Consider the following 8,914-nt stretch of genomic DNA (forward strand, 5'->3'; position numbering starts at 1 on the left):
TATAAAAAAGACCATTCACAGTTCTAGCATCCGGTTGCCGTCAGCTGATGTAACGCATTGGTGTCACGTGCCATGCAGGTTCCATCTAGAGCTACATAAAGTTAAGAGTCATGTGAATTATTAATATTGCATAACATCAGCCACCATGGAGAACTTTTGGAAAACCATGCCAATTCATGGAAAGTTCTGAAACTGCCCACTGGAACACAGAGGGGCCAGAAAGGGGAAGGTCAGTGCTCTGGGAGATGACCATTGGCTTTGCCAAGAATGTATTGTGCTCTTGTTATCTGGGAGGAAGGATTTGACAAGCTAGTGAATTTGTCTTTGTCCCAAGCAAATCCTCCTTACCTCCAAAGCAGTATCTGAGAAGTGGCTTTCGGGTGTGGGGATAAAAGGGAGCCCAACTCTTAAGAGCAAGCAAAGTGGCAGCCTGAGGCACTACCCAGGGATACTGAGTGTGGGGCTAGCAGAGGAGCAGCACAGGCAGAGGGAAGGCCTCCAGCAGTACAGGCCCTGGGGAAGCACCATGGCCCCAGGCAGGGTCCAAGGGAGACTGCAGGCAATGATCTGCATGTTTGCAGCTGTGCTGAGTTCATGAGGGTGCTGGGCACGGGGAGACCAAAGGATGACTGAGTGCCTCTTATCAGTGAAGAAAAGAAGTGGAGAGATGGTCAAAATAAGTTGGCAGAATTAAAAGTCAGGTGGTTTGTGAGGTCTTCTGAAATTAGGAGATGCATTTTTTCCCCCTGGGTGAGAGAAATTTTGGGGATAGCCAGGGACAGAAAGGAGACACTAGAACCCTGAAAAGCTTTGGTGGAATCACCTAATTGGTGGAACACTTCCCATCTGATATGTGTCCTCCTAAATTCATATATTGAAATCCTAACCCACAAGGTGAGAATGTTGGAGGTGTGGCCTTTGAGGGGTGGGGAATGAATGAGTAGGAACCCCAGAGTGAGCCCTGCCCATTCAGGCCATGTGAGGGCACAGTAGTAGGGTTGCCCTCCTCTGTATGCAGCCATCAGAAAGCACGAAATCTTGACATTTGCAATGACTTGGATGGAACTAGAGGATATTATGCTAAGTGAAATAAGTCAGAAAAAAATACCATATGACTTCACTCATATGTGGAATTTAGGAAACAAAACATGAATACAAGGGAAGGGAAGGAAAAATAAGATGAAAACAGAGAAGGAGGCAAACCCTAAGAGATGCTGAACTCTAGGAAACAGGGCTGCTGAGGGGAGGGGTGGGGGATGGGGTAAGTGGGGGATGGGCATTAAGGAGGCACTTGGTGTAATGAGCACTGGGTGTGATATGCAACTGATGAATCACTAAAATTTTACCCCTCAAACTGGTCCTACAGTTCATGATAACTGAATTGACTGTAAATAATTTTTTTTTTTTTAGATCTGACGGTGCCATGATGATCTGGGACTTCCCAGCCTCCAGAACTTTGAGAAATAAATGCTGCTTCTAAGACACCTCCCCTGCCCCAGCCTCCAAAGAGGCTGAGACCAGGCACCCACAAAACGGGTCTGTGGGAGGGATGGCCAGGTAGGAAGCACGAGCTGGTCAGTGCTTTTTCTTTATCGTTTCTTTTAGAAGGGGAATGAGACTGGGTCGGGGAAGGGAGGCAGAGTAGGGGGGAGAGAGAGAATCTTAAGCAAGCTCCACACCCAGCACAGGGCCAGATGTGGGGCTTGATCTCATGACCCCGAGATCATGACCTGAGCCGAAATCCAGAGTCGGACGCGTAAAGGACTGAGCCAACTCTGATGCCCCAGTTAGCTCTTTTTCTTAAAAGGGTAGCAGCTTAGTGAATTTTTCTCCTTTCTTTTATGCATTGTTTCCATTCAAGGGCTGTGTGGGGAGGGTCCCCCTGGGAATTGCTGGAGGTGCTAAAACAGCCAGATGGAGACAATGGTATTTGCCCACACTCCCTTCTTGGGGTTTGTACTTGGTTGATAAACCACGTGGACGAAGGAGGTGTGAGCCTTGTCTCAGTTATGTCACATGACTTGAAAGCCCAGGACTCAGGGCGACTTGACTCAGCAGCTTAGCAAGGTCAACGGGCCCGGGTTCTTCCCATCTCTGGGCTCTGCCATCCTTCCATGGACATCATCCTCAGGCTGGCACCTGGCTTGCTGCAGCAGCTGGAGGTTCTTGACAATCAACATAATCATGTCCAAGGGAAGAAGAATGTCTTAGAACCCATGGAAGCAGATGGCCTCTACTGACTACTCACACCCTCCTGGCTAGTGTTGGGGTCACATGCCCACTCCAAAATCATCCCTGGAAAGAAGAAAGGATTACCTCTAGGTCAACAGCCCCCTCCCAAGAAAGGTCTGCTTCCTTAGGTCTATGGCTACTGGAGGAGGGATAGTTGCCGGAACAAAACCTAGGTCTGCTTGGAAGAAAACAGGGAGTCGATACTGGCTCAGGGCATCTACGTCCCAGGCTGCTGTAACAAAATACCATAAACTGTGGCTAGAAAACAGCAATGCATTCTATCACGGTTCTGGAAGCCACAGTCTGAAATGAAGGTGTTGGCAGGATCATACTCCCTCTGGAGGCTCTACGAGAGGATCCGTCCTTGCCTCATCTAGCTTCTGGTGACTGCCGGCCGCCCTTAGGTTCCTTGGCTTGTGGCAGCGCAGCTCCAACCTTAGCCTCATCGTCACCTGACCATCTTCCTTCCAAGAGAATGTCTGTGTCCAGATTTCCTTCCTCTTCTAAGGACACTGGTCCTACTGGATTTGGGCCCACCTTAATTCAGTATGACCTCATCTTGATGAAATCTGCAAATAGGGGCACTGGGTGGCTTAGTGGGTTGGGCCTCTGCCTTCAGCTAGAGTCATGATCTCAGGGTCCTGGGATGGAGCCTCGCATCGGACTCTTTGCTCAACAGGGAGCCTGCTACCTCCTCTCTCTCTGCCTGCCTCTCTGCATATTTGTGATCTCTGTCAAGTAAATAAATAAAATCTTTAAAAAAAAAGAAAAGAAAAGAAATCTGCAAAGATGGTGTTTCTTAGGAAGGTCACATTCATAGGTTCTTGGTGGACATGGATTTGGGGAGACACTGTTCAAACCAGTGCGTGTGGTAACCAGCCATGCCCACCCCTGAAAGGAGACCTCTCTGTGTCAGGGTGCTATGTGAGGACTGATGCATGGTTCAAAAATGACTCCTTTACAGTGACTCTGTTTAGCTGCAAATGTGGTCCTCAGGGTGGCCTGTGGAAGCCCGGTCACCAGGGGCCTCCTTCACAGGCTCTACCTCCAAAACAATCTTCATCTGTGCATCTTCCTGTCTCTCCCAGTGCTTTAGTCCAGTCCAGGGTGGAACCTCAGTCTGGGAACAGTGCTTCCTAACTAGCTCTCTGCTTCCTCTCTTCCCCATATCCAACCCGTTTTCTATCTATCAGCCTTAGACAGTCTCTTAAATGGAAGTTGGAGTAGATCTCTCCTCTTCAATGATTTTTCTAGAATTGTGCTGTCCAATATGCTAGCTACTAGCCACATATGGCTATTTAAATTTAAATTAGTTTAAAATAAAGAAAATTTAAAATACGATACCTCAGTGGCACTAGCCGTGTTCCAAGCGCTCATGGGCCATGTTTGGCTAATGACTCCCACATTGGGCCGCCTGGATACAGAGCATTTTCCAATCCAGTTGGTCTGGGCTGATCTAGAAGACGCAGCAGCCGCTCCCTCAAAAGAGCATGTGAAGGGCGTCCAGGTGGTACAGTCAGCTGATGTCCGAATCTTGGTTTCAGCTCAGATGATGATCTTGGGGGTCGGGAGCTCGAGACCCGCGTCAGACCGCGCTCAGTGGGGAGTCTGCTTGAGATTCTCTCCCCCGCCCTCTGCCCTTCCCCCCACCCATCCCTGCTCACAAGTGCTCTCTCTCTTAAATAAATAGATAAATAACCCTTTGGGAAAAAAAACAAGAAGTGATGCCCAGAGCGCCTGACTAAGCAAACATTATTGTTCTCCAAGACCTTTTGGCTTTGAAGCAGTACGCCAGGATTAATTTTTGGAGCTTTTTTTTTTTTTTAAGTATTTTTCTCCTTTTTCTTCTCCCCGTTCAAGTAGGCTCTACGCTCCTTGCCTCACACAAGGCTGGTAGCAGCACTTCCTGACTTCTGTTCCTGTTTTCAGTGGAAACAGAGTTTGAAGGCCAGGGGAAGCCTACGTCCGATGTGGAGAAGGCTTGAGGAGAAATAAATTTGCCTCAAACTAAAGAACACCTTCCAAAGTTGGGAGACGAGAGAGGTCTTCGTGCTCCACACATCGCCATGTGTGCCAGAGGAGAAGGTGTAGGGGACAGGAGGAGACTGCATCCCAGGCACAGCCCTCTGACCTTGATCTCAGGCACGTCCCAGACAAAGCAGAGAAGCCAACCAAGAAAGTGCCTGGGGCCGGGAGAGGAGACCTCTGTGTTGTGGAGGTGGGCAGTGCCATAGAGGACGGAAGCACTTTGGAGCTGCGGGAAACCCCAGAACCGAAACAGAACCCCTGGGAGACCCCCCCCACCCCAACACGTGCCATGGAGTTGCTGGGCCGGCCGGGGCTCAGAGCTGACGTCACACGGACTGCAGGTGCACAGGGTGTGGGGCATGAGTTTGCCTTTTGCAGACCTGGAGCTGGAGGCCAGAAGTGCTCAGGGTTGGGGGACCGTGGGTCCCAGTTTCCCCAGACAGTCCCAGTTTATGCCTGTTGTGTCAGAATAATTATCAACAAGACCATCTTTCACTTTCAAAAGGGCCTCCCAGTTTGGGCAATAAATTACAAGGTCACGTACCTAAGTACCTCATATTCCAAGTTCAGAAAACCACCAGAAGGACCGGCTACCTCCTCACAGGCCTTGGGGAGGCTCCAGTCCCATAAGCCATTGTCAGTGTGGGGAGGCACAGGCTGAGGGGGGGTGGAGAGGGTGCTTACCTCCCCAAAGCCAAGGTGCAGGGTTCATACGAGGAAGGAGGCCTGGCATTTTGCTCACAGCTGAATGCATTACTTGGTCCGTGAAATGTTGATTTTTCACCCAAGAGCAGGAAGGAAAAAAACAGGGAACGATGGCGCCACGAGAGAACCCCCTCCCTGCCCCCAAGAGAGCCAGGACCACCCTACCTTAAGTTCCTTGGTTCCAAAAACTGAAGGCAGATGGGTTCTGTGTGTGCCTGAGAGCTGGTTCCGGTGGTAGATGAGACTGGTAGATGAGATGAGACACCATCTTCCTGGAATCTTTTATCCTGAGGACAAAAAGGTATGCACAGGAAAGGAAAACAAACAGCCCGCCCGCCCCGGGGGCCCAGAAAGCAAGTCCCATGGATAGCAGGACTGGTAACCTGTGCACAGAGAAGGAACTAGCACAGTAAGGGCGATGAGGGACCGCACCCCAGCGGCCACACGAGGAGGCAGAGCGGTCTTTGTTCTTCCTCTTCGCTCCCCGACACCACAGCCAACCCCAGCCCCAGATGAGGAAAGGGAAAGTCAAGAGACCTTGCGCGCTCTCTGCTCCACCACACTCATACACACGCACGCACACACGCACATACACACACATACACACATACACGCACGTATGCACACATACACATAAGCAGCTGCCTTCGGCTCAGGTCATGATCCCAGCGTCCTGGGATCGAGTCCCACATCGGGCTCCTTGCTCGCACACATACATGCACGCACACATACACGCACGCGTGCACACATGCGTGCAGACATACACACGCATACACACATGCACGTGCACACACAGGCACGGGCAGCACTGAGGTTCAGGACACAAAGCTGACACGAGGCTGCGGTTTCTAAATGAGGGGGGCTAAGCCTTAAGAACTGAACTGAGGCCGCTCAATGAACGGGAAGTGACTGAGAAGCTCTCACACTGAGCTGCGATCCCCTGTTGTCAAGAGAGTCCCCACCCTAGCAGGAGTGAGGGCTGGGTCCCAGGGTAACTGGGGATGATTATTACAAAAGATCCCCAAACACAGCAACCCAGTAAGTTTGTCCCAATCAAAACTAAAGGGAGGCGCGATTTCCTTCTTGCTCACCCGCAGAGGTGCCCAGGGGTCCACACCCACCGCCCCGTCTTCGGACCACCTCTCGGCATCGCCAGCCGCCTGCGATCCCTGCGCCCCGGGATCCATCCCCTCTCTGCCGTAGAGACTCCGTGTGGGGAGACCCCAAAGCAAACTGCCTGCTTGGACAAGATAACCTGAAAAGTCTCTGGAAAATCACGTTGTCATAAGCTGCTGCTTGGGACGCTAAGGGCTTGTCAGCTACCCTCTTATTCACATCGAAGGGACCTGAGCCCAGAAAGGGGAAGGCCCTCGCTCCCATGATCACTGAGTGGACGACCAAGATCTTGAACCAAATCTCAGCCTAGGGGACTGAACTGGACCACTTAGGCAGCTTAGATGACTTCCCTAATGTTTTATGTTCCAAACTGTAAAATGGAAATCCTGCTCGAAAGCTTACCGTACGGAAGAAGGTATACAATGTGTGCAAGCCCCAGGAGAGAACTTGGTATACAGTAAGCCATTAGGGTAAGCCCGGTTTCCGGGCTCCTCCCGTCTCATAAAGTCAAACCAACCGCTAAAGAGCCGGTCCAAAAGTAAAGTCGAAAACCTCTGAAGTCCCCCTTTTCTCAAATTACAGCAAGTCCCTCAGGCAGAGGTGAAGTACCCTGACCCGAGTGGTGAGAGGTTGGGCATCGCGGCCCCTGCCGCATCTGGCTGTGCAGCGAGCAGAAAATACGGAGCCTGTTCAAGCACTTTGGCTTCCGCTCCAAGATGATCTGCATGACATTTGGGTCAATCAATTTAGAGATAATGATTCTTGCCGCAGAGCTGTGCGTGTCCAATCACAAGAAATAGGGGTCCCCAATTGATTTTTGTGGACTGGTTTCATTTTCTCAGAAAGCTTTTCAGGTCAAACATTGGCCAGAGCTAGGGTGCTGATAGGAGGTGGCATATTTCCATCTACTTTTGCCCAGAAATGTCTGGCTATCATTGTGCTCTGTTGAATAAAATTGAAATCATCAAAGCCCTTTGAGGCATTGCAAGGACATTTTTCAAGCAGAACTTTTAATCGGGGATTGTGCGGGGTGGGTGTCGGGGAAGGACACAGAGCATCTGCGGAGACACACACTCATACACGCATTTTTTTGGTCTTTTCCAGAATAAATTTCTCACAGCAACACAGTGAGATTCTGGAACCTGGCTGGGGGGCTCCCTTCTTGTGCTGTGTTTCTCACCTCAGTGTGTGGACTCCATTTACAGCCACCCTTAAAAGTAAAGTATAAGGAAGCCCAAATGAATAGTTAATTAAAAATAGGCAAATGGCCTTATTTCTTCCCTAAACTGGTTGATGTATGCCCTGTTGTGGGTTTTTCGAGAACACAAAACTATTAATTTATGGGTGCAAAGAACAGTGAATTAATCCTAAAGAGCCCTGCAGCCTTTGAAGACCTGAATCATATGTTGAGCTCGTTTAAAACTTGCATAGGAAATTAAGGTAGAATAAAGCCCTTTAATTTGAAAAGTGCATCTATAGTCGCCGTCCCTAGGATATCTGCAGGGTCATTATTCAGAAAGGTTAAGGAGGACTTTATTTTTTTATATTCACTATGTATGTCTCAGTCCCAGCTCACCATGGTGCATTTCAACTTATAAAGAGAAGGAGATAACAAAGGGGGGAGGGGAGCTTTCTATTCGCTTTCCACTTAATTTCCTTGCCGCCACGCCAGTCCCAGCTTAATGAATGTAATTGCTACCTTTGATGAAAATACTATTATCAAGATCACACATTACATTGGAAAACAGTTTTTCTTTAAACACAGCTACTGCAGTCTCTAATTATGCATGTAACAAGTGTCTCCCGAACAAAAGAGCATGTTGTCTACAATTGCTAGGAATTGGAGCAAGGCAAATTCGAACAAAGGACAGATTAGATTTGCTCCCGCTCCACAAAGCCCATCCCTCTGATTAATTTCCTGCAAAAACTAAAACAATTCTCTTAAAAGGAGCTCCCCCTTCTCCAGAATGATCCATATGCCATTTGGGTCTTTCTATAGGGTGATAATGGCCCCTGATTTGAACTCGTGTTAGAAAATAAGAAAGGGCTTTTATGAACTTCCTCTTTCATATGCAAATGAGCAGCACGAGATCTTGAGGGATAATGAGCCCCCCAAAAAGTGACTTTTCAGTGGCTATGAAAGAGCTCGCTGGTAGGGGAAAGTCTGCATGGAGCACGTTCAATCCAGTTATTTTATTAGCTTCAAGAAATGAGGCATCTTTTTTTTTTTTAAGATTTTTTTTATTTATTTGATAGACAGAGATCACAAGTAGGCAGAGAGACAGGATTGGGGCGGAGAGGGGGAAGCAGGCTCCCTGCTGAGCAGAGAGCCCGCCGGCCAGCAGCCGTGGGGCTCAATCCCAGGACCCTGAGATCATGACCTGAGCTGAAGGCAGAGGCTTTAAACCACTGAGCCACCCAGACACCCCAAGAAATAAGGCATCTTTGAGAAAATATTTCCCATACCTGTTGAGACTGGGTGACAGCAGCTCTTCTGGGATCGCCTTTCCTAAAAGACAGACTGTTTCTTGACTTATGCATAGAGTTTTCAAAATGGATTCATGGTTAAACGTAAAGCACACGTACTCGTTTAGGAGCTCCTGGGTTTTTATTTGCACTTTGCTCTGGATGTTGGAGGCTGCCTTTTTATCAAATGTGGGCGAGGGTCTGGACAATCCCGTTAACACCTTAGTTCTGCAAACCCCCACCCCAGCATTATTCCAACCCAGAGGGAAAAAGCCAAGTTAGTTTTGAGTACAATGTTAGCTAAGAGCATGAGTTCTAGAGTCAGACTGCCTGGGTTCAAACCTCAATTTGCAATTTACCACTGGTG

The 8,914-nt window shown here is 49.0% G+C and overlaps 1 long non-coding RNA gene across 1 annotated transcript; it reads left to right on the forward strand.

The window, feature by feature from the left end:
* The first annotated feature begins 2,922 nt into the window (after positions 1 to 2,922).
* LOC125084476 (uncharacterized) lies at positions 2,923 to 7,050 on the forward strand. Its single transcript, XR_007122628.1, has 2 exons — positions 2,923 to 4,450; positions 6,063 to 7,050. It is a non-coding gene; the product is annotated as an uncharacterized LOC125084476 (long non-coding RNA).
* Positions 7,051 to 8,914: the final 1,864 nt, after the last annotated feature.

Source organism: Lutra lutra, chromosome 14 (assembly GCF_902655055.1).
Source record: "Lutra lutra chromosome 14, mLutLut1.2, whole genome shotgun sequence".
Classification (NCBI taxonomy): Eukaryota; Metazoa; Chordata; class Mammalia; order Carnivora; family Mustelidae; genus Lutra; species Lutra lutra.